Below are 27,516 nucleotides of genomic sequence, written 5' to 3' on the forward strand. Positions count from 1 at the left end.
AGTACAGCCATAGCAAGTATTGATTGCCCAGCATGGAGGCTCATGGTGCCACTACATATGACACTAGTGCTTGAAAGCTATTGCTGCTCCATACTTCCATTAGACTTTCAAATGTTCAGGATGGAGATATTACATCTTCCCACCCCCACCTTCTCTCCAAAGATGGGTGCATATGGCCACAGGTTCATGGGATGCTATTTGGTTTTGGGCTGGTGGTATATTTGGTTTCCTGGCTCATAAGCCTGCTGGCTGGTGTGTGGAATGGGTAATAGGCATCATGGTTGGTTGCTGTGATGTGGGCACCGTTGGCCACGGCCGTAGATTGTAACAAACCTCTTTTAAGAGTGCTTCAGATAATTTACAAAGTCTTTTAGAAATTTCAAAAAACTGTAGCAGAATATTATGTAATGTGTACTTCTCTTTTGATTATTAAGCTGACAATGAGGCGATGAAAACCTGTTTGCTGTAAATATAAAATGCCCAAGGTTTCTCACATACAAGAATTGCTTCATGTACCCCACTAAATAGTGAACAGGAATTTTTAACCATTGTAACACTTCAATTTAATAAATCACAGGTTCCATATTACAAAAATCCATAAACAAATACCAACTCAAACAGACTGACTCTCAAAAATTTGCTACATTGGATAGGGACTAGACTAAAAACAAATAAATATTGGACACACAGTTCAAAGATATCCAGATTTTGTGGCTATGTTTCTAGTATTTAACTTCTTAATGACTGATGATCTGTTCACTGTATTAGTATCCACCCATTGGGATGTCTGGGTTCTTCTAACGCAAGTCAGGAGCTCCATACCAAGTTAATCAAATCAAAATTATGCGTCCAAAAGAGTTAAATGCTTGAAAAACTTACTTATTGTACCACAAATCACCAGAGGTTTTGTGTCTGGAAGATGACATAACTCAGGAAAAGTGTGAGTGCTAATGTTGTAGTGGCAGTTGTCTATAACCAAGCTCTCTGCTTCTCTGCATATGTTTAAGGTTTAACAAGGATTAAATAAATTTTTGAAACATGAGATTACTAAACAGTTGTTACCAAATGACATAAAACTACTTTCTGATTTCATAATTATTGTCAGTGCTTGAATGAAATCTGAATAAACTATTGTAGTGCATCCTATACGTTTTTATGATAGTTACATGTTATCATGTTACCTTCCAAAGCATTTTGGGTACCAGTTTTACATAAATAACAAAGTTGTGATATCCAGTAACATTCCGTTTTAAGTATAATAATATTTGTAAAACCATGTGACGTTGACATTTCACAAAACAAAGCATTAACAGCAGTTATATAATATTATTATACTCACAACAGTGGATCGTCTACTTCACTAATCTTAAGTACCAAGTTGTATACCAGACGAGTCTCAGTCTGGTAACTGCAGGATGTTGCACGGAGAACATCTCCTTCACGTCTGCGCCTTCTGGTATTCCTGCTGGTTGTCTTGGGCACAGGCCATATAAGTGTGCTGCGGTACTGCCAATGGGGGTATTTGGTTCTGGATGCACCACTGGTGGTGGCGCTATTGTGGTTGGTAGGTGTGGACATAGACGGTTTGATTGGCGACACTTCAACCTCCCTGATGTACCTACCGAGGTAATGGGCTGTGTGTGGGTGTCTGTCACTGTTACTGGTGTCCACGTGCTTTTGCACCTTAAGAGCATGCCCACACTGCTAATCCTTGTCGGTAGTGACTTGAGTGCTGTGGCCACGGTTTTTGAGGTTATTGGTTCAGGAGATGGAGGAGCATTCATGGTTGTCTCCCATGGAGAAGTTCCACTCAGCTGCTGTCCTAGGTGGGTGTGGTCCTGTACCAGCTCAAGAAAAGTGTGAGCACTTCTGTTATGGTGGTGGTTCCCAATTTTTCCAAATTTGTTGCTTAAATGCCTGCAGCCATGCCTCTGCTTCTCCACCGGAGATGAGCAAACATTTGGAGGTTTACTGTGGAAATGAACATCTTTTACTCTAACTGTGAAGTTTGAAGTTTATAAACAGCTGGCATGCTAAGGGATCGCCCAGGGGAACTGTTGCCTGGGGCTGGATTCAGCTGTAATGACTGTTCGAAGATGATTGGTTTTTCCACCAAGGGCCCAGAGTACCGGCAGTCCTGTCACTCTGCATGTGAGCGTGTTGTGTAGCAGTCTTCACACGACAGTAGCCCGAGGGGTACAACTGGCTGTTCAGAGGTTACTGACACATCTGATACTGACTAATCGAGACCCTGAGGTGTTACAGCTGTTTCACATCAGCGGGACACACTGTGGCGACTAGACTGTTGCTGCTTGCGATAGGGCCGTCAGATACTCATTAGCTTCCTCTGCAATTTCGAAAGAATGTACAGTACATTTTCCAATGATGGGTTATCTCATCTGAGTGCTGTCCTACATACTTCTGCATTGGGAGTCCACTGGACTACATCATTTTGAAGTATTAGCATATGGCTTCTTGCATGCCAAGTTCATGCAAGTGAAATAGAATTGATGAGTTAACCCTTGTAAATCTGTGACCCAGGAGTGATATAACCAACCAGGCTGTCTCTGGTATTGATAAAATCAGAGCAGTGATGTGACCACATGGAATATTTGCAAATAATAATTCAACAGTAATGAACAAATTCCCTTGAATTTGAGGGTGAATGGATTTGAGAATCAAGTGAACTTCTTGAGCAAAAATAACATATATGGAGAAGCCCAAGACAAGAAGAGCGACTACTGGGTACTTGCTGGTGACTTGAAAGACATGAAGTGTTGTTTCTGGCAGAGTAAACATGTCTCCTAATCCTCTTAGGCACCGTTAAAGGGCAGGAGCAATGGTGAGTAGTTCTCTTTGTGAGTAGTAACCAAAGCCTATATTGAATTGGTACCCTGTATCTGAATTCGTTGCACTGTTCTCCCAAACCATTCAGTTGCGCAGTATGATTTGTGTGATGATTTGATTTAGAGTTGTGACTGTTATTGTTATTAAATTTTATGTGGTTTGTCACTGCTTTCATGCCTTCTTGAATCAGATCAATGGCATCAAGTATAAACATGAATTCCTAAAGATTTGATTCGGGTACAATTATTAGTTTCTGTAAGCAGTTTTGTCTTTAGTGATCCCAGTACATTGTGATGAGACATGGGTTTATTGCAGTTTTTTGTTTTATTGATGTATTTTTTGAGGTATTTCCTCAAGCTACCCTGTCAGGCTTGAAATGGTTCCCGGTTGAAAATCTCCTTGCAGAGTCATACTGGTATTCTCGTAGGCCAGAACTTCGCTAGGAAAGATTTCTCAAACCCATCGTATGTGTGACAATACTCAGCTGCACTGTTGACGTGAGCATAGCTTTTCCCTGAATGTAGTCACTCACAAACTGAGCATCAGGCCACAACCATGGAGAAACTATGCAAAACTTTCACATGACTGTAAATGGATGAATATTTCTTTTCTCAGGCAAAAGCAACTGGAACAGCCGATGTCTGATCAAATTTTCCGTCAGCAGCGAAGAAGTAAAGAGCAGCACAGCCTCCATATCACTTGGTGAATCCTGTCATAATTGAGCCATCGGCCAACAATGCACTCACTGCGGTTCGCTCAACACTGGTACAGGAGTGAGAATGTCTTGAAGACACCGTGCGACTGATTTGCTATCGTGCATTATGTCCTTTTCCTCCAGTAGCACCGAAGTAAGGAGTGATGCAGCCTCCATATATATGGTGAATCATGCTACAACTGAGCCACTGGCTCACAATGCACTCACTGTGGTCTGCTTGACATTGTTTCAGAAGTGTGAATATCTTACAATTCCTGTGCAACTGATTTGTTATCACACAGTATGTCCTTCGCCTCAGATATTTCATATTTCACAGTTTCAATTTGTTTACTGACAGCACTATGCCACGGTAATAAACCTCAATCTAATTTCTGTATTACATATCACAATTTGATTTCTACCTGAATAGTATAACTTGCAACTTCATCTTATTATGTCAGGGTACTTTGTGTCCTTCTCGGACAGCCAAGAAGTTAATTCATCTACAATTTTTTTGTCATTGTAATTCAAACTGTTCATGTATTGCTTTTTCAGGCTACATAGCACTATTGATTACTCCATCTGAAAGCTGTCCTTTTTCATTATTCAAGGCTAAGAATAGGTAGTTATAACATTTTTTTAAATTTTACGGGCTTCAGTGCAAGACACAGGTTTGGCCACCTTCAGCTACTGGATTTTTACTCTTTCAGAAGTACTGAATAGTCTCTTCTCTAGACTGCCTAAGTCCCACAACAGTCTAAACAGTCTTATGTGGTCGAGTATATTTGTTTCTAAATCCTACCTAAGTACATTCAAGTAGGAATCATAAGCTGAACAGTATTACAACCAAGCTTCTTCATTTTTCGTTTTGAGCATCTGACAAACTACATCCTCAGATCTCCATTGAGAATCCAAATGAACAACTCTGTGCTACAGTAACATTTCCAGGCATATTTATGAGCTTATCCACTAATCAATATCTCAACTATATGTTGAGATATTGTAGTGATTTCTATTTGTGAAATCATGGAACGTTACCCTAGTAATGAAGTGATGCTTTTCATGAATGATAATTATTGGTTACTGATACTCTTTCTCCACAGCAGAAGTGGTTCAGTTTCTACAAATATATAACATTCTTTCAATAATTTCCGGGTATGCAGCCGGATCCTGTCGACATTTTGCCATGATATTTCAGCCCAGAGACGTCCGGCCATCATCAGGTGAGTACACAACTACTGAAGAGCCCAGGTGCAGACGTGGTATTTATGCCGAGTCTCGCGCATGGGAAATGTACTGGCATCCTAAAGCGCGTGCGTCAAATGTTGACGTGCGCGGCAGAGCCGAGTTGTACGTGCTGCCCTCGGTGGTGAAAATAAAAGATTATCTAGTCACTGAGTATCGAATGACGCTGTCGATTCTGCTGTGATAGTATAATTTTAATAACAGAATTCCAATTTTTATCCATCTGAAAGCCATTGTCACGATTTATAAGATTATCAGCAAGACGTGTTTCCACTGATTCCTTGATTACCGAATCCCAAAATGCGGAGCTAAAATTTTTGTTCCATTGTATTCCATTGAATGTCCCAATGAAATACAGTGCTCTGCTACTGCCGATTTTGACAGTTGCCGCAGACGGGTGTATCTTTCATGTTCTGTACATCGTTCATGGACAGTTCCTGTCGTCTGGCCAATATATGCAGAGCCACATTCACAGGGAATTTTGTAGACGCCTGCTTTCTTCAGTTGTAAATCATCTTTAACGGATCCAACCAGGGCCAGATTCTTTGCTGGTGGACGGAAGATAACGTTGATTTTATTCTTCTTCAGTAATTGGCCTATTTTCGACGACACATTCCCGGCGTATGGAAGAAACGCAGTTGATTTAAAGTCGTCATCAGCATCCTCAGTGCACTGCTTCTTGTTATGACAGTTGCGCATGGCCTTTCTTATTTGGCGTGAAGTGTAGTTGTTCTCTTTAAAAACCTTCTCCAAGTGTTCTAATCCTGTGTGGAGGTTTTCATCATCCAATATTTGGCAACACTTACCCACATACGGCTTTAGTAGTGAGACCAGATATTTTGCTGTAGAATAGGTCGCAGCACCAATATTACTCACTATTAATCGTAGTGGGGCACCATCCTTGTGTATCATGGGAAGACCGTAGAGTCTTGGTGGTACTGCATTGTGTGGTCTCAATTTCTTGATAACTTGTTCAGGTAGAGAACAGTCGTTCAAAACGGTAGCAGTTTTCCTTGATATTCGGCCTGTTGGATCCTTTTCAATTATGCGGTATGTAGAATCATTTAGCTGACAATATATCTTCTCGTTGTTCCCTTGTCAGAAGAACTGTGGCGTTACCCTTATCTGCAGGCAGTACGACTGTGCTACTATCTTCTCTGAGGCTGCGGAGAGCAGCTCTTTCAGCTGGCAAGATGTTACTCCGTTGTGGCGCACATTTCAACAACGTTCGGCAAGATTCATGTCGAATTTCGTCTGCACTATCCGCAGGGAGACGTCTAATGGCTTCCTCAATGGAACTGATGAAATCTGTTAAAGGCAGTGAAGCAGGTGTAGGGGCAAAGTTTAAACCTTTCGCAAGCACTGACATCATCACATCGTCAAAAGATTTCTCCGTGATTTTCACCACCGAGGGCAGCACGTACAACCCGGCTCTGCCGCGCATGTCAACACCTGATGCATGCGCTGTAGGATGCCAGTACATTTCTTATGCGCAAGATTTGGCATAAATACCACGACTGCACCTGGGCTCTTCAGTAGTTGCGTACTCACCTGATGATGGCCAGACACCTCTGGGCCGAAATATCGTGGCAGAATGTCGATGGTATCCGGCTGCATACCCGGAAATTATTAGAAGTACAAGTACGCCGGGAAAATTTCAGAAGTCACATATAACATTCTGTCCAATTAAAATTTATGTGCATGATAAATGACTCATGCTTTGCAGTCATTTACATGATTTTCATAATACTGTTGATATTTCTAGCTGGACTTTCCAGTGTATCATTCAGATGATTTGATAAGACACGTAATTAGTAGCTGCCACAATGTGATAATTTCTGATTTGTTTTTGTAAACTTACCACACTGACCCACAGTTCAAAAGAGGGCACTTGTTACATCATTATAACTGACTAGTCATAAATGGAATATTGGTGGTAATTTATTTTGAAATATCACTATCACATTCTTAATTCAGAACACTTATTGTGAGTCATTATTACTTCCATATTCCTTCCTTCTACATCTCTAAAATTCATCGAACATATTTGAAAGGTTTCTATTCCACCTTAATTTAATTAAATTTCACATGGACACTAACATAGAAAGAGACTTTGATAAAAAATATTACTGTATTTCTATTGTCTTCTTTCAGCAACAGAATCTTTGAGAATGGAGACATATTCATCAGTTCGTCTTTAAAAATGCTTGTTAGTCCTATATTCTTATTTATGGTTTCACGAAAATCGAATGTATGCGCATTTGCATTGCTACAGTACTTTGCAACAGAAAATTATTTGGAGACAATAAACTCCAGACAAATCTTCCACAAGATCCATTACAATGTTTGCAATATCATTCAAGAGGATAAGATATTGTACAGGAGCCCTTCACAATTTGTTTCATAGCACAGTCTCAAGATTTAATGTGATAACATAGAAGCAACTGTCATGAGCTTTTCACATGGCTTCTTAAAAACTGTACCACTTCAGGTGACTGCAAAAATTCCTGAAAAAAAAAGAGAGTGTCTTGTTCAGGTAATTCATTTAGCATTTATACAAAATATAGCATACTAGCTACTTTCTAAATGGTGGATTCCCAATAAATGTTAATACTTTCAAGCTAATATTTTTACAGTTCTTGCAAGTCAACATGCCAACACCCAGATTCACTCCTCTCCCATTTCCTTTTTTTAAATTTTTATGTCAATTTATTAGAAGAGAGAACAACCTTGAAGATAGGAAACACAAAGATATGGCGTACTTAGAATTTGTGACACTCATGCAACAGGTGATATTCATGCAAAACTTGGAAACAATATTACTCGTGAAAAACATAAAAAGTAATGAAATCTTTCTCTCCTCTCAGGTAACACATAGGTTTCTCTTGTCCTGTGATTCAAGTGGCCTGTCCCTCCTTTCTAAACTTATTTCTCTACCATCTGTAAGGTAGGAACTAAATGTACTAAGGTAGGAACTAATAGTTTCAAATGTTGGCTAGTTTTTCTGTACTTTTGTATATGTCAATCAGGTGCACCTCAAATTTTGCTTCCTGAGGTACCAGTAATTACTAGTCACCCATTCTGTCTGTTTGTAATTCCATCTAATCAGCTTATTTAGAATGAAAGTGAAAAGAACAAATATTAAAAATACCCATGAGTAAAAGAGGTGTCTACTTATTAGCCACTATGTCAGGAGAAACTGGAGAAAAAATAATACCCATTTCTGTTTGTTTCAAACAAGTGAGTTAGCTGTAAGTAACAGTATACAGGATCCCCTTCGCTCTAAAAATGGTTATATTTGAAAAAGGCTTTTACATTTACAATACGGTAAAATCAATATGAATTTTTTATCATTGTGCCAGAAGCATGGAAAATAGTTCTTACCATGATTTTATGCAAATTGATGTAGCACATTACCAATGCTCTAGTTCACCTCAAACGATGCTGTTGCTATGAACAAGTCAGTCTATAAAATTCACAGGATTTGCTTCAGACCAAAATACAAAGGTCCTTGTTCTACGGGAAGGAACTCTGTCATGACGATACAGCAAATTCTCAAATTTAATCACAGAGTGGAAAGCATGCTGCTACCTAAGATATTCTCAAAGATCCCCCCAGTGGCCAAAACTAATGAATAGTTACTGTAGATCATCATATTACTTCCTCTGAATTTTGCTGTTGTAACGACACATTCCTGTAAATAGCATCTATCATGACCAAACACAACATCTTTATAACTATATACAAGTTTCTTCAGTTACTAAATTTGGCATCAGCAACTTCTATACACCAGCACAAGCATGGGAAAGTTAGGTCACATATCATCATTCTGTCACTGAACTCCATCACTTGCAATAGCTCACACTGATGACTGATGTGTATGGTGAGAGCTAGGCACATGTGTGCTCTGTGGAAATTGTATAAAAGAATACCTTTACAAATGCAATTCTAAAGAAAATGATGTATGAACAATCGAATCATTACAGCAGTCAATATAATTATCAATGTTGATCATTATTTCTATTTTTACTTTTTTAAATTAATTAATTTGTTTTGGTGATAGCCATCACCAGTATCTGTTGGGTAAACAGAACAAATGAGAAGTACTTCTAAAAATATTATAAAACACATTTACAGAATAAAATGAAAAAATACCACACATAATTATTTCACTTCATTTACAGACATGTGTACAATTGGGTTGAACAGTTGTCTTGTATGTAGCAAATGAAGGAAAGGAAGGACATGGAAGATTCTAGGTGAATGATGGGGGTGAGAGAAAGGGAAGATCCAGAGATTAGGGAGGAACAGGAACGAAGGAGTAGATGTAGTTCCGATGTTTCACTCAGTGTTAAGAACAATACTATTTTGTAGATGGTTAACAAGTGTGATTTGAGTATTACCAGTAAAAGTGGATATGATATGGTCCACTAAATTCAATGAATTCTTCCTAACAGCAGATGAAAACATAAGGCCAAAAAACTGGTCCACCAGGAGAAAGTGTGACTATTACTGGAAGATTGCACATACTAAATACTTAAAAGAGATCCGTCATTGGCACTTAGCAGGAAGATAGGGGAGTCACAGCAGAACTCTGGTCTCTCTGATGAACTTGTGAAGAATTTAAGACAAAGAACATTTAGGTCAACCAGGTTGTATGGTCTCCCTAAAATAAACAAATATGGCGTATCACTGAGACCAACTGTTAGCACTATCAGCTCTCCTACATACAGACTGGCAAAATATTTAACTAAACTATTGGCACCTATAGTCAGCCACTGTAGATATTAGCAACTCACAAATGTTTGTAGGTATCAGAAAGTGGATGAGAATAAGCCCTAGTGAAGTCAAGCTCAGCCTTGGTGCCATCTTCCTTTTTAAGAAGATACCAATAGGAGACACGTTAAAACTGTTAGCTGCTTATTTATGACATGTCATTTCAAATTTTTTCTAATAGATCTTGATGACTAAATATTTTTTGTAAGGGGAAAACAATTATGACATGACTGGTGGAATAGCTATGGGTTCACCACTGTCATCAGCCATATCTATTTTTTTGTCGTGGAAGATTTTGAAGAATGGGCACTGGATAGTGCCCTCCTCCATCCACACTGTTTCTTCAGATGTGGTGATGATATTTTTAATCTGGTTGTACAGCTGTGAGGTGCTGCAGAAGTTCACAGATCATACGAATGGTATACACGCAAATATAAAATTTACAGCAGAGATGAAGGAGGACAGAAAATGGCCTTTCTTGGATGTTTTGGGTGAAAAGAAAGCAAATGAATGACTTGGAAATTCTGGATATGAAAACCTGATACATATAGACTTGCACCTCAATAGGCATAGTTTTACTGTCCAGCTCAGAAGCAACCTATTGTGAACACACAGAGCCAGGACTACTTCAGAGAAGGACCGCCTCAGCTCCAAGATTAATCATCCGATGACTGTTTTAAGAAAGAATGGGTATTCTGTCCTCAATATTAGGTCAATCTAGTCAAGGAAACCAAGACATGATGCTGTTCAACCAACCCAAGAGTACCGACACACAGTGCATCTTCCATCCTGCAGTGAAACAACTAGTAGTGTAGGTACAGCCTTAAATAGGTAAGGAATCAGACCAGTCTTTTGGCCAGGAAAAGAAAAGAAATGTCGTGAACTATTAAAGATAATCTCAGCCTGAGAATATCATGGATTTACAATATCCCTTGTGAGTGTGGTAACAGTTACATAGGGCAATTTATATGAACTCTGGCCAATCACTGTGGTGAACATCAATGTCACCATAATATAGGAATTTTGAAAAATCAACAGTGACTGAGCACAGCGTATTAAATCAGGACAAAGTCATGATTGATTGTATGAGAATTCTGGATCACCGATTGAAGTATTGGGACTACATGATCAGGGAAGCAATGGGATAGACTATGTGATAAATTTAATAGACACACCAGCTGTGCACTTACCAGGGCACAGAAGCGTCCAGTCGATAAAGAAAGAGAACAGGGGAAGACCACCTGATATAAGCAGTGACACTGCAAACAATGCCACATATTGAGCACAAAAGTAATACTTTGACACAGGGAGCGTCACCTGAGAATGCACCACCTCTGTGAGATGGTCTAGCCAATCAGATACTGTCTTCTGGGCATAAAAGTGATAGCTTTCCCAGTTTCTGACAGTGACAACTAGACCCCAGCAATGACAATGAAGTCAGTCATCAAAAGCTTGGGATTTTATCCAAATTTGATGGGGAGTATTAACCAAGAACTTCTTATCCCAAGACTTTATCACCAAAGACTTTGTAGTCACGCTATTCTTCATCTCATATTATACTGATATCTTCCAAGAGTGCTTAATCCAGCAAGATACATGAAAGCTGACAAGATGACTGGCAGAATATGTGAGAGTGCAGGTTGTGAGCTGTGCCTAGACAGCTCAGTTGGTAAGAGCATCATCTTCAAAAAGCAAGATTTCAGGTTGAGTCACAGTCCAGCACACAATTTTAATGTCAATAGTTTCAAGAGTTCTTATAGACCGTAAAATGCAGAAATGTATCAGAAGAACCAGTGAACACAGTAGGTCTGGCACCCAGTATACAATAGTATTTTCCATCTGTACACCCCTTGTACCGCTCTGCTTCAATGTCTTCTTTTTGTAATACCCATTTCCCTGGAGAAAAACAATGCCAATTGAAAAGCATGAATTCTGCAAGTTACCTCCATCTACAGTTTTACGAGCTCTACTGCAGTTGTTTTACATTTTTTTAAATTTAACAATAAAAATTACTCTTTGCTACTACAACTACTGTCGTAAACTATAAAAATTAATTTAATTTACAGAGGACTATTTGACTGCAGAAAATTATACTACAGTTCTTCCTTTCAATGATCACACGAACGTTGCAATGACAAAGTTGAGATACATAATGTAGGATACAAAATTAAGTGAAATTGCTTAAAAGAGGATAATCCCTAATGGGATATATTGTTATTCTATATAGATTGTGAGGTGACAGAACTTATAGTAACTTTATTACCACATGGAATGTAAACAAACATACCTTAAATTACAGGAATTACTCATGATTATTCACTAATGTCATCATTACTGGTATCCTTGGAGAAGTCCACATCAGAAACAGATTCATTTCTTCTTTCCCTATCATTGTTGGTGTCATTCCAGAGCACATCACCTACATTGCCATCCAGAGTATCTGAAGTACAGCATTTTACGATCACTGATGACTTTATGCTTTTCCAGGGAGCTGAAACCCAATGCGCAATAATGCGGGGTGCAGCATGCTTAATTTTTCCTGTTGGAATCAGTTCACAGTTTGGCAGACAAAACCATCTCTTGAACTGTATCTGAACGTAACCTTTGAAAGTTTTATTTATACTAATATCCAAACGTTGCGATATGGAAGTCATTCCTTCAGGAATAACAACAGGGTCACTGGATAGGCTGTGGATCTTCTTTTTTAGACGGTTAGTGAGATGACCACAAAATGCATTGAAACAAAGTAAGGATAGTAGTTTGGAAAGCCCACCAGGATGGAATTCCTATATGTTTCAAAGCAAGTCAAGCATTAAAGTTTCAGTAATCCATTTCGTCTCTTGATTGCAAAAAATGAAATCTTCAGGGAACAGCTTTCCTTTTTTTATGGGTCTTGGAGCTTGTTTTCCACTCTAAGATTAAGAATGGGGGGACGTTTGCACCCATCTGCCACGATCAGCAGCATTACAGTTATGCACTGTTTTTCACACTCTGATGTTCTGATGATAACTTCTGTTGTCCCCTTCTCATCAATCGTGTAATTACGTGGCATATCAAACCATTTGGCATCTCATCTGTGTTGCCCATTTGGCACATCAAAAAATTCTTCTCAAAGTGTGATGATATATTGCTGAAATTCTTGAAGTTTTTCTCAAAATCCTATGGAAGCTTTTGGCATACAGCATTGTAGAGTTACGTCTACCTATTCCATAAAGTGATCAATCTATCCATGGCTAGCGCTAAGCTCTTGGCTCGGATATTAAACACTGCAGCCACCTCTTTTGCTTTGTTTCTCTGGGGTCACTAGTCATAGGGTGCTCATTCTTCCTCCTTTCACAGATGAATTCCAAAGCTTTTACTTCAAAGTCAGAATGTCTTCCTTTGCAAGGGTCAGTGAACTTCTTTCTAGTAGCTGCAAATAATGCCAATTTCTGTTTTTCCATAAGAGAACATTACTCTCAGTTACATTGAGCTCGCTCCTCCCTCCTGTTACGATATTCTTCAGCATAAAAAAAAAAATACTTTACAGTTGTTCTTCTCTGCCTGCTTTCCATTTCATGACTACCTAATGCAAACACAATATGCAGTCATAAGTCAACAATAAGGTGAAAAAGTTGAGAATTACAACACTGCACTGTGGCATAAGGAACAATACCGAAATTACAATGATGTTGCCGATGAATGAGGGATTCAAGTTTGTACTAAAATGAAATGCGCCATTAGAATACTGCACATCATAAAAATGCGTGAATTACATTTACATAAATAAGGGAATCTAGTAAATTTTACTGTAGGTAAGTAGAGGAGCAGGAAAGTATTCCAAGTGATTGGAAAAAGATGCATGTCATTCCTATGTGAAGAAGGGTCACTATACAATTTTACAAATTCACGAAACTATACAGTTGCACCACAAACATCAACCTGTTGTAGAATTATAGAAAATGTTTTATGCTTGTGTATGTATTATGATTTTGTAGAGAACAAAAATTTTATAATAAAAAATTCCTCCATTGGAATCAACATGAATTCCGCAAAAAATGGTCTTGTGAAACTCAGCTCACTCAGTCTGCCAATGACATCCAGACTGCAGTACACACTGGCACTCAGACTGAAGTCATGTTCCTTGACATCCAGAAAGGCATTTGATACGGTTCCACACTGTCGCCTAACAAACAAAATATGAGCTTAAGCATGTAATTGTATGCTTGGAGTTACTTTTACTTCTATGTGTGTGAAAGTAACATCACATGCACACCAAGTGAGTGAGTTGTGAAAGAAACTTTAGGCATATCTCGAGTTAGTTAGTTAGTTTGTACAATGTCACAGAACTATAGTGAAACAAAGGAAGCCCTACAGGGGATTGATACTCTGTTCTGAGACTGTAAGTCGAGTCTTACTATAAACTAATGTAACATATTCTGCTTAAATAAGTGGAAAGCCCGATTACTGTCTGATGTGATTGACAAATTGACAGTATGGCCTAAAACAGAAGGATCATGTAACACTGATTGCTGGTATATTTTGTCAACAATTAATTTAGTAAGCAAGAGAATCACAGAGAAGATGTCATAAGAGAGGTGTTCTGCATCGAGACAACTAAAATTCTGAGCGAACATGTCTTATGAAGAAGAAAGGAACAAATTACTTCCTCACAGACACTGCTTTTGAAATGATGATTATGGTACCATCAGACAAATTTGAGCTCATACGGGGTATACCAACTATATGTCTTCCAGTAGATTAGTATTTATATTTGGTTGCTTGGTAAGCAGGCACTCTTCTTCAGTCTCAGGAATACAAGTCTCTATGAAACTAAATACTGTTCTTATACTTCGCTGTTTCAAATTTTTGAAAATGTGATGTGTAACGCTCTAGCTGTAAATGATTTGTAATTTGCTTCTGCTATGGCTGATTTTACAGGAATCAAGGGATTATACTTCTAATACTATCATGTTTTACTTGATATTTCTCACTTCTTACAGTAGAAGTGTTAGCAAATAAAAATAAATTATAATCAGAGTACATATTTCAACAAAACTAATTAGTACCAATACAAACATAATTTATATAGTAGTAGTTACTAATATTCTAAAAACTCTTGTGACCACTAAATTACTGATTACAAGCAGTTCAATTGTGTAGAACATTTTGATTACTAATATGTTTGTATAACTAATATAAATTAGCAAACCTCTGGTCTCTATTGCAGTAAACGCATCATGTGAAGGCAATCTTTTGTGAAATAATTCCAATGAATAAACTATTCGCATAATATAATTATGTACACGAGCACAACTCACAACTCACCAAAGAAGTGGTAAGAGGGAGTAGTGTAGGAAAGAGCAAAACTTGCTAAGCTTTTGAACAAAAATTCATCAGTGCCAATAAACAAACAAGTGCACAAACTGACACAGCACTAGCAGATCAATATGTTAACCATACTCTAAGTTCTGTCTGCTCAGCACTTAGAAATCATTTGACATGTGAATGAGTTTGCTAGCATAGTCCATTGCATACTGTCAGGTGGCATAATCATCTCGAGCAATGCAGCTCAGGTTACAAAAGTGTATAAGTGTTTTGCAGAAGTGACATGTATAGGTGCTTCATTCGAAGTATTAGATAACAGCCGACTCTCTGCTAATATTACATTAAAATATTTATCTAAAATAAATTCTAACAGTTATCAATGTGAGTAAATTACCTAATTGTTAGCATACTTCAGAGAGGTAGCCTATAGTGGATACCTTTGACAATTAATATTTAATTTGACTCATTCCACATCCCTCACTCTTTGTAGGATTTATGGAACACACCGTGAGAAGTTGAAATTTCAACAACACTGTCTGCTTTGTAAATTTTTTCCCAATGTAATTTTTAGCTCATACAATCTGAACAAGTCATGAGGTATGTTTGTATTGTGCAATAACAAAACTACTTAATTAGTATGTTTCATTGTAAATATCTGACCATCAAGGACTCAAACCATTTATTATCCTCTTTGCATGTAAATCAAACAATAATCAGAGTGTGGCAAACATAGAGATTGTAATGATTTATGCATATATGATCAGGTTGCTGGGATTTTTGTCACTGTTATTTTATCTGCATTTTATTTATCATCCACTTTTAAGCATTTCAGTGTAATCAATTTCATGATTTTATACACATAAACATACAAATTCAATGAAAAGGATATGGAAATTAACACATTAATAGCCCACTTCTATTACTGATCAAAATACAATTTATCCACCACACAAAGTCCAATAGAGCTCAAATCACTAGCACTTTATGACAAACACTGAATTGAATGATGTACCTTTCGTCTAAGCTATTTGTATGTGGTACATCAAACACACTCAGTGGCATACCCTGTGCTGTTTGGGGTGTATAAGTGTTCAACAGCAAGGTTACCAGTGCCCTTACAAAGATTAAAAGAAATGAGTGTGGGTAAAAGGGTTAAAAATGTTGGCACACTCACTCACTCAATCCCTCACCGACTACTACTCCTCCCCACTCGCAATGATCCCCACAATCGTTCCACATCATATGCTATAAAACAAAGAAGAAATAGTGGAAGTTGCTACATCTGAGAAGAAACAGAAGGAAAATGACACAAGAGCTAAAACAACAGCATAAGAATATGTGACTGGTTGACTACTTACACAAAACATTGGTGAGCTGATTGCACTAACACATCAAAAATATCTCCCTAAAATCTTTGGAAACAAGTTGGACAAATCACAAAACCTTATCACATTCATTTGAATGTCACTTAAAATAGAGGGCAGATCTGCTGGCTACCCTGCTGATGTCCTCTTGTCGGAAAATAAGACAGTCTACTAAAATGTGGTGCACATTGACCTGTATGCCACTGCATCACACATTGGGCGGTTGTCATGTCACAGCATGTAGCCATGCATCAGACCTCATCCCATCTTTGTGGCTGAAAGGAAGTATGCCATGTCCATGTAGTAGGCTTTACTAGATACCGCTTATTGTCTGTCACTTCCAGCCACTGATCCTCAACACAAGACTATGTATCTCAACAGGGACGCGAGTTCATGCAGGAGGATGGTAAACAGAGTTCACTGAGGATTGCGACACTACTCCTTGGCTGCTACATCTGCCCTTTTATTCCCCAGGCACATACCCATGTGCCCAGCCACCCAGCAGAAAGACATCTCCTCCCCAGCTACTGTAGTTGGAGGAAGGCATCCTTGGAATTTTAGACTACTTTACTGATGGGTACGAGTGTTGTAGAGAGTGAAGGGCACTCAGAGAATCACAACAGACAAAGAGTTTAGTACTTGAGTCACATTTCATCTACTCCAGCGCCCCAAAGATCACATATAATTCCACATCGAAGACAGTAAAGTCTTGTGGAAGTTGAACCTCGAGATCCTGATCAGGAGAAATAAGGACATGATCAAGGGAGACAGCAGAGCAAACAATGTGATCCCACTGTTTCGACCAATCCATGAAGATATCTATAGAGTTGTGGTGTTTGGTTGAAATGACATAAAGCATATTAAAAACATAAGCAGGAGTGAAATTTTTCCTGTACTGACTGGCCGAGGTGGTGCACTGGTTAGCATACTAGACTTGCATTCACGAGCATGAGGGTTCAAACACATGTCCGAGCATCCAGGTTTGGGTTTTCCGTAATTTTCCTAAATTGCTTCAGGAAAATGCTGGGATGGTTCCTTTGAAAGGCCATGGCCGATTTCCTTCCCTGTCCCTCCCTAATCTGTACTTGTGCTCCATCTCTAATGACCTCGTTGTTGACAGGATGTTAAACACTAATCTCCTCCCTCCTCTCCTGAATTGTACCAAATCTAAAATTACTTGGGAACTCCACAGTAACCATTGCAGCTGGAGGTTAAAACCCAGGACTTGGGGTCGTATGTGCTCCACACCAAGTGACTCGCACACACTGCACCAAGGTCCCAAACAGCAGTGTTGCTTGTGGACAATTGGAGAAAAGGCATTCCAGAGGTGAAGAAGCAACAGTATGGTATGTAGGTGATGTCAGAGTTGTGAGGAACTTACATGCTTGACACACATGAGGAGCTGCCACTGGATGGTGAGTGGCGATTCCCAGCCTCAGCACAGAGACTGGGTACGAGACTGATGTTGTAAGTACCTGTGGCCAGCTGAATCCCTTCATGATGGATAGCACCAATAATCTTCAGGTACAAAGGCCTCGCTGACCCATAGCTGTGCATCCATAGTTTACCCGCAAATGCACAAAAGCTCTATAAAAAATGGGGCATATGTACCCTGACTGCTCCCCAAGACCTGTCACTAAGGCACTTTATGATATTCAGTGCCGTCTGGATTCTTGACTTTCTGGTCTCTCATGTGTTGTAACCACTACAGTTTGGAGAAAAAAATGACGCCGTGGAACCTTACTGGGTCTTTAAAATGTAGAATAGTGTCCCGAAACTGCGAGTCAGGTTTATTAAAATTATAATGAGAACAATTAAAATGAACACACACACATTTATCTGCAGAAAACTGAAAACACATGTTTGCAGCCCACTCCTCTAACCTCTGCAACTGCCAGCAAAATTGTCTACAAATAAGGAGCACTGTACAGAACTCCTTACCACAGACATGATGATGTTTATAGCCATGGCAAAGAGAGTAGCAATTAAAACACTGCCCTGAGAAATACTATTCTCCTGCTGAAAATGATTTGACAGCATGACACCAACTCGGGACCAAAAAAGCTCTTAGACAGGAAGGATTGGTATGAAGATGGGGAGGTGACACAAAAGCCCCATTGATGGAGCTGCATGAGAATACTGTCCCTCCAAGCAGTGCCCTATGCCATTCTGATATCAAATAATATATGAAGATAGTGACGTTTATGAAGGAAAACCTTTAGTAGGGCCAGTTTCTCGACAGTGGACTAAAATCTTCAGAGTCCACACTGAGAGTAGTGATTTGCTGGTTTCTAACAATCAGACCAGACCAGACAATGGTTAACCATTCATTCCAGTGTTTTTCCTACCCAGTTCATTAAGGCGACACTCTGCTAACTACGGGGATGTACGCAGTCCTTTCCTGGTCTGAGGAGAGGCATCAAAATTGCCTCTCCCCACGAGCTGGGAAATTGAGTTGTCAGCCATATCAAATAAAACATTCAAGTAGGATTTCCTTTGATGCTGCTGGCCAATGTTGAAGCACGTCGTACAGGATTTAGTTGTGACCGGATGCAGTATTACAAAATTCAGATAGTGCCAATTATAGCTGCCACATGGAGAAAGGGTAGTTATAGAACTCAAAGTTGTGGGATCTGAAGCCAAACTAGCTGCTCTATGCAGTTGCACAGTAGTGGCGAAAAGCCGGATCCTGGCTGGCACTGACAATAGTCACTGCAAAATGCTCTGCCATTGTCCGAGCAATGACTCCAGGTGTTGTTTGGAGGCACCCCTGTTTCATCACTGCTGCTGCCGGTAAAAGACTGCCTACTGGAAATCATCCTGATGGCTTCCCATACTTTTGTTGAACAAATGGAATGGTTGATCTTTTCTTGCTCTCATTAATTAAGTGTTGGGCCTTGGCTCTAGCAACCCGAAAGGCCACGAGGTTGCTTGCTGTTGTGTGGTACTTGAACCATAAGAAAGCCTCATGCCTGTCCCAGATTCCTGAATGGCATTCATCAGTCCACCAAGGTACAGGTTGTCTTCTAATACTCCTGAGGACATTGATAAGTCAGCAGCATGATGGATTGTTCGAGTTATGTGGTCCACCCATTCCTGGACGCTATCATGGTGTTCTCTATTCCAGAGAAGAATGTCGAGTGAGAAGTGGTTACTGGAAAGAAAGGTGTCAATGAGTTTCAACTGAAAAGAGTGTGCGAGAGCTGGAGAGCAGAAAGAGAGGTCGATGGCTGAGAATGAGCCTCTATCAGCACAGAAACGAGTGGGAGTGACTGTGTTGAGAATGCACAACTTGTGAGACATCATGAGGTTCTCCAAAACCCAACCTCGAGGGCAGGCAGAGGTTGAACCCAAGAATATATAATGGGCATTGAAGTCTCCCAGTAGTCAGGGGAGTTGTTCCATAAGATCTGTGAGAGCCTCAGAGACCAGAGGTAAATACAGCAAGCAGAGAGTGATCCTTTGACACACAAATTTCAGCTGCAACTGCTTGCAGGTCAGTAGCCAGGGGGACAGCAGAGAGGAATGGTGAGCATTATTGACAAACACAGCGACCCCTCTTTTGGTGCTTTCCCCGGTCAGGTTATCCATTTGATAGAGCATATAGCCTCATAGCACGGGGCCATCAGATGCTTTAAAACACATTTCCTGTAAGCACAAGCACGGAGGGTGTTCCTGCGCTAGGAATTTCAGTTTCTCCATGTGTCCTGAACCCATTAATGTTTCACTGATTGATGGTAGGCATCTATCATGGGGGTAGCACTTTCATCCTGACTTTCTGCTCGGGAGGAGAGCCTGCAATGGGTGAAGGCTCAGTCTTGAAGTGAGATAATTGCCCCACTCAGACATCAAGGTCCATCCCCTCTGAAGAAGATTCAAGAGAGTTGTCAGACAGGGTTGATGTTGACATCTCCATCAGTGGGCAATTCTTCACCTTCAACGTTGACTTTTTGGTCTGTGTAGGCTTCAGAGCCACAACCACAGAAGTGTTAGTGGTAGCTCTGCATGGTGGACATGACTGCACCTTTGGAGGGGCAGAGAGTTCATATTCATATTCATATTCTTTATTCACCATTGACCACCTGAGGTGGAATAGGCAATTTACATGGATAGAATATAACACTTTCCTTGAATAATATCTTAAAGCTAAATGAACATTGCAAATAGTACCCATAGATGCTAACATACACCATAACATAAGATAAATACATTCAGTGACATCACATAATGAAATACTTAAAAATTAATGTCAATTGATTTTATATTCATAAATTCTGTTATATTGTAAAAAGGATTGATTAGTAACCATTTTAGTAGCTTGCTCCTGAAGCTACTTATGTGAGCCGACCGAGAAGAAAATGGAAGTTTATTAAATATTTTTATACTATTGATTAGATGGGCATTTCCTGTTCTTGTCAGCCTGTGCCTAGGTATGTCTAATTTTGTTTTGCCTCTGGTATTATGGTGGTGTATGTTTTCTCTCATTTCGAAATCTGCTATATTGTTTTTTGCATACAATGCTGAGGTGTATATATAAAGATTAATAACTGTTAATATTTTCAGCTGAATGAACAGTGGCCGGCAGTGCTCTAATCTACCAGAATTGCTCATTCCCCTTATCACTTTCTTCTGAATTTTTAGAACTTCAGTGATGTGAAGAGAGTGTCCCCATATCAGCAGTCCATATTCTATATGTGACTGAAAGAGTCCAAAATAAATAACTCTTAAATATTCTTTCGTCACTAGGCTTCTCAGTTTCCACATTAAATACATAACTCGAGACAATTTTGTGCAGATATGGTTGATGTGTGTTTCCCACGTTAACTTAGAATCTACATGAATTCCTAGAATTTTAACTGCTTTCACCTCTATCTCTCTTGACAATCCAAGTATAATCTCCTAGTTTTTATCAGGATTGCAAAGCAGTGTATTTGATGAGAACCAATTTAGTGCCGCTTCTAGGCCATCTCGCATCATATTTTCCAGAACTGACATGTTCTCATGCTGAGCAAGCAAAGTTGTGTCATCGGCATAACAGATAACAGTATTGGGGATACAATGGGGTAAATCATTGACTGCAATTATAAAAAGGAAGGGCCCAAGGACAAAACCTTGTGGAACTCCTGTCTTAACATCTAGCAATTGTGAGTCTTTGTTTCCGACAGAGGCAAACTGCTTCCTATTGTTTAGGTATGATTCAATTACTGCCAATGCAGAGTCTTGTACACCATAGAATTTGAGTTTTGCAAGTAAGATATCATGAGAAATGCAGTCAAATGCCTTACTTAAATCGCATAAAAGAAGTGATGCTTTATTTTTATTCTCAAAGGCTGTTATTACTTCATTCACAATTGAAAGAACAGCATTGGTGGTATTTCTTCCCTTGCGGAAGCCAAATTGACTATTAGAGAGTAAGTTATGTGACTCAAAGTAGTAGTTTAGTTGGTTATAAATAAGAGATTCAAATATTTTCGAGAAAATGGGAACTATTGAAACTGGTCGGTAATTTTTGAGATCTTGTTTGTCCCCTTTTTTATACACTGGGATAACTTTCGATATTTTTAGAGTTGTAGGATAAACTCCAAACTCTAGACACCTATTAAACAGAAAGGCCAATGGTTCATTAATTATATGGACTGTTTTTTTAATTATGTTATTGGACAACCAAGAGTAGTCCATACTCTTGGAGTTTGAGAATTTTGCCACTACCTTTGTGATCTCAGTGGGTGTGATTGTCCTCCATTTAAAGGTATAGTTCCCAGCTTCTATTTGCTTAAGTAGATCACTTGCATTAGTGTTTGTTGTTTCAATTTTGTTCCTAATATCAGTTACAGAGTCCATGAAAAAACGATGGACTACATCTGGGTCAAGAGCTACGCTATGTTCATCATTCGTGCAATGCTCTTGTGCAACAACATTCCATGCAGCTTTGCACTTATTAGTAGCCCCTTCAATGTATCTTTCGTATGCTGTTCTTTTTGCCATTCTAAGCTTAGTTCTGTAGGTTCTCTTACATTCAAGATACGCTTTGTACAATTCATCTTTCTGCTCCGTTCCATATTTAAGAGAATTTTTATACATGTGGTACAATGATAACATATTTTCCCTCACATTGGTAAGTTCATCTGTGTACCACTTAATGTTTTTCTTTTTAGGTCGACTTTTATTATTGATTTTTATAAGAGGAGAACAAGAATACCACAAATCTAAATATATTTTAATGAAGTTCTCAAAAGCAGCTTCAGTCTTATTTATTCCCACTTGACAGTTATATACACAGTCCCAGTTAATATCTCTGAGTTTCTGAATGAACTGGTATACCAATTCTTCCTTCTGCCCTCTAACCCAAGTCACCTTTTCCTTAGCATTGACACTAGTGTTGGAGCGGAGTCCTTTAGTTTTGTTCAGGTTGAGTGTGAGGAGTATTGGATCGTGGTCTGCAAATCCCCCACCTACAATACTGACAGTGTACAAATCCCTATCAAAGTTAACAATGATGTTATCTATACATGCTCCATCACGTGTGGCATTTCTATTGCTACAATATAGATTGAACATTCTGAGGAGGTTGAAAAAATACTTTGTGGCTTGCTCACAATCATTTCCCATTTCTATGTTGAAGTCCCCGCAGACAGCAATTTTTGATTTAGATTTTAACAACTTTTCCATTATTAATTCAAATTTCTCAAAGAAAACGGACATGTCACCCCTTGGTGATCTGTAGAGACTTACAATAATTAGGTTATGATCCACAAGATTTACACAGGTGAATTCCCCATCCATTTCAGAACAGTATGGGCTAATATCAATTTTTCTGAATATTGTACCCTCTTTGACAAAAATGCCTGCCCCCCCCCCCCCATTTTTTTTTTCACTTCCCGACACTTCACATCTGCAGCAACATATCCCTGAGGAATAAAGCAATCTACCTCATTACTCCTCAGCCAGTGCTCTGATACACAAATAACATCTACTTTCTTATCAACTCAGAAATGCTCCAATTCCAACAATTTATTCCTAATGCTACATAAATTCACTTGCATCACAGTTAGTGTTTTGTTAATATGAGAAAGTTTTTTAGTCATATTCTGTGTCGTGTCCTGTTCTGTGTCCTCCTGAGGCTCCAAAAATCCTTGAGAAGCTGCTACATTGCGATTACTTTCACTATTATTATTTAGAGAAGGTTGTTTTGATTTGTCACCCCCTACAGACAGTATCAGTTTCCCTTATTTTTGATTATTTTACAGATATCAACGAGCATTTTACTAAAAGTCATTGAACCCAGTCTATTTAAATGAAAACCGTCCCTACCCAGACATTTGTCACTCAGGAATTTGTTTGGGTCAACGAAAATCGCACCAAGTTCATCGCACTGTTCCCTAATGCCACTGTTTAAATTGTTTATGTGAGTATTACTCACCGATCTTCTTTGTAAAATTCCACTGATTACCAGTCTTGAGCCTGTATAAACAGTTTTGGCACAGTGAATTACGTTTCGTGTTTCATTTATTATTTCTTCCTGGCTGTTGCTTCGTAATGCATTTGTCCCTGCGTGTATTATAACAGCTTTGAAATTTGTCTTAGGACCACTATTATTTCTGGAGTTAGAATCATGCTTTTTGATATTCTTAAAATGTTTTGCGAGTTGTTGAGGTTGAATGCCAGGGCGAACATCAATATCACAGTTCGGAACTACCACATTTTTTAGTATGGAATCGCCAATGACGAGAAATTCCTTTTCATCAACCTGTTTTGATGAGACACCGGAATTTTCGAGTTTGTTCTTTTTCTTGTTCGTAACTGTTTTCCAAATGTATTTGTTTACAGATTTTCCACTCCGTATGCCCTCTGCGTCTTTTTTCACTGAAATTTGCGCATGAGAATCGTCCTTGTTTTGTATTGTACTTGACAAAGAATTTCCACATACACAAGAAACTGTTTCACTTGTCAACTTTGCGTTTGCGTCTTTCAGAGATTTAATCTCCTTTTTCAGAGATCCAATATCACTTTGTAGTAATTTTATTATTTCATCTTTAGACTTTATCGTAGTTACAAGTTCGACTGTTTCACACTGCAAACAGTCAGAGCAAGTCCATGCGAGATCGTCACTTATGAATTTTAGGTTCACTCTAGCGCACTTTTCATGATGCCAGTAGTTGCACTTTACACATAAGACTCCTTTCATAACACGTTTTTTACATTGTTTACACAATGAACTTTTGTTTTTACTCTTTCTGTACGCATGCGATGTGTCATTACACTGTTCACTCGGCGCCATCTTCTGGGAGTTCAGCAACATTAGAAACCATGACTTTTTCTTAAGTTCTGGTGGTAGGGGCAGGCTTCGAAGTAACTGCAGCAGCACAAGTGCATTACAAACATAGGTACTAGTTTTGACACTAGCAACCGCCATTTGTGTCGCAGCATCACTTTTCTGGACTGGCTGATTGAGAATAGACGCAAAGAAACCAGTGAATGGGGGTGGCTGCATGGCCTTGTATATGTTTTTAGTTTCACCATACAGGATGCATTTTGTCGTTTCTATCTCCTAGGTCTTCCAGTCTTCAAGGCAGACACAACAGTCCATACTCCAGACAGGGTGATCCTCAGAGCAGTTGACACACTTTGGCGGAGATGAACAACTCTATTGTGGGTGGTTTTACCACATTTGCCACAAGTGGCTTCTCCTTTACAACCAATAGAAGTGCGTCCAAATTGCCGGCATTTAAAACATCACACTTGGTTTGGGGAAATAAGGCCACACGATTAGGTGAAGGGAACCTGATTTGACTTGCTGTGGAAGTTTCGCACTGTTAAGTGTGAGTGTAAAAAGAGTCCAATTTGACGAGATTACCATCCACTTTTTTCACAATGTTTTGCACATCAACAATACCTCTCTGGGACCACTCAGCTTTCAGTTCCCAGATCGCTGTAAGTCACAACATCTTTGCTATAGCTAAAGGTGTTGTGCAGTTCAGTTTCAGTTGTATACTCCCAATGGCATTGAGCTTTCTGGAGCTTCTATATTTGTTGGAAACTAGATGTTTTGACCAACACAGTCCCATTTCACAAGTGCTTGACAGATTTGAAGATTCCAGCAATGCCCTCTAAACCTTTTTGTATGTAAAATGGTGAAACTTTATCGAAGCTGCTCTTTTTCCTCTTAACTATTAAAAACACGTCCTGACAACCAGCTTGCATTCTGTTACTATTAACTGAGTCTGGAGGACTAGCTACCTGAGCCTTCTTGCTAGACTGGGTGTTGGTACTTACCAGTGGCTCACCCATTCTGCTGGGAGGAGGAAGAGAAAATTTAAGATATTAACAGAATCTTCCATTGGTTCTTGGTAGAACAACATTATAATAAATGAAAAGCACCAGTTTGATTTTGTTCTACAATACATATTGTAGAACAAAAGAAAATTTAAGCCTTATACAACTGAAGTGTGGAAGGTTCCCGAGGCTGCCAACTAATGAGTGTTCCACTTGAACAGCCATGCATCTCATCAGCACACAACACACCTTAAGACTGAGGATTTTTTTTAGATGTTTTTACAAACCTCACAATCCAAGCCAAAAGGACCGGTCCCTGTGGCACACAACCACCACTGTGCCATTAACAGTGGTCACTGAAGCATTTTCAGAGTTCATGGTGACAGGAGACTGGTGGTGCCCCTTGAGGGACACTTACCTTGTGCCTGTGCTGGCAATGTGTTAAATAACTGTACATGCATGATTGTGTAATTGTTTTTAGTTTCACTACTGCAAATGTATTTGTAATGAAAGATCCTGCAATTGAATAGAAATAAAAATTTATCCTTTATTTCACTGTCTAAGTTGCATATTTAATTTTATGGTGACTAGCTTCTATCAACACTTGGTGATCTTCAGCTGTATGTAGTTGTGTATGCAACCCATTATGTCCATGTGGAACTGGATGCAAAAATGCAGTGTAGTTGGGAAGTATGTGTCACAGTGTAATTTGTAGTTCAGTATGGATACCACAGGCTGATTATGCAACTACACAGATCTGAAGATGATCAAATATTGATACAGACAAGTCATGAGAGAAATAAATGTGTCACTGAGGTGGTCAACTAAATTTTTTTAAAAAATGTCTTAAGTTTTCTTAACTTTGGAAAAATGGGCTGTAAATTTGCTGTTTTGGCAAGTGTCACTTTAATGAACAAATTGTTGCAGCTTAGGGTTGTGTTGGTTTTCCAACATGCTAATATTCTCTTTGCTTTTTTATTTTACTTTTCATTGGTATTAATAACATACATTGTCCTCACTGCTGTGTAAATTTTGCAATATTTCCTCAAGATAACTGCTCAACATCATAAGGTGGATGCTGCTAGCAAGCTGCAACTGTGACAGTCGTTACCTTCCAGCAATGCCCATCTGACAATGTTTGGAAGTGTTCTCCAAGAGAAATTTTGGCATTTATGCAACATAGACTGATGACATTCCTCCTGGACCATATATTCAACAGCTTAACCAGTGAAATTAGAAGGGGTCAGCTGAATGTACCAATACCAGATGTTGGTTTTGGCCCATGACATCTTGTACATGCAAACAGAACACTGAAATTTATTTTAATCAAATGAATAACAACTTTAACTACGAATGGGCACTGAAATACGTCAATGATGAAAGTTGAAAATTTGTGCCAGCCTGGGGCACTAAACTGGATTTTTCTGTTTCTCTCGAGTAGTTGCCTTGGCCATCCAGAGACAGTTCCTACCAACCAAAATTTGCAACTAATCCACACACTATTGACATAGTGCCCATGCCCATTACTCTCACTCCTTGCAGTGATCGCCGATTGCTGCAGGAGTTTAGGCTTGCTTGAGCATCTGCACAGAAGGTATCATTGGGTGTCTTGTCTTAGTTATGTATGTGTGCTGTCTGTTCTCTCTGATATGTCTGAAAGAACACGGGCATGTCCAAAAGAACAAACACCATTGTTGATCCTGCAGACTTATATGACAGTTAATCAAAGGAATAATGACATTAGCTGCTAGTGAGCACTGACATAAATCAATGGGTGGGGATTTTGCTGTTTCTCTTGAATGGTCACTGCAGCATCAATGAGTTAAGAGTGAAGTTCAGCAGTTGTTATAACCTTTAATCACAATAATTGCGTGGATATTCACACTCTCTCTTAGAAACATTAACTGATCACATGATTACAACTCGAGCGCCTCTATCGCCGTTTGTGCGTACTGTCGTGGCGGCACTGTTAAATGTCGTGGCACTATCACAACACTTTTCACCCCTTGA

The 27,516-nt window shown here is 39.1% G+C and overlaps 1 long non-coding RNA gene across 1 annotated transcript; it reads right to left on the minus strand.

The window, feature by feature from the left end:
* Nucleotides 1-6,709: 6,709 nt before the first annotated feature.
* On the minus strand, nucleotides 6,710-14,066 carry LOC126267387 (uncharacterized). Its single transcript, XR_007549001.1, has 2 exons — nucleotides 11,850-14,066; nucleotides 6,710-7,293 (listed from the first exon to the last, which is right to left on the minus strand). It is a non-coding gene; the product is annotated as an uncharacterized LOC126267387 (long non-coding RNA).
* Nucleotides 14,067-27,516: the final 13,450 nt, after the last annotated feature.

The sequence above is a fragment of the Schistocerca gregaria genome, chromosome 4, assembly GCF_023897955.1.
Source record: "Schistocerca gregaria isolate iqSchGreg1 chromosome 4, iqSchGreg1.2, whole genome shotgun sequence".
Classification (NCBI taxonomy): domain Eukaryota; kingdom Metazoa; phylum Arthropoda; class Insecta; order Orthoptera; family Acrididae; genus Schistocerca; species Schistocerca gregaria.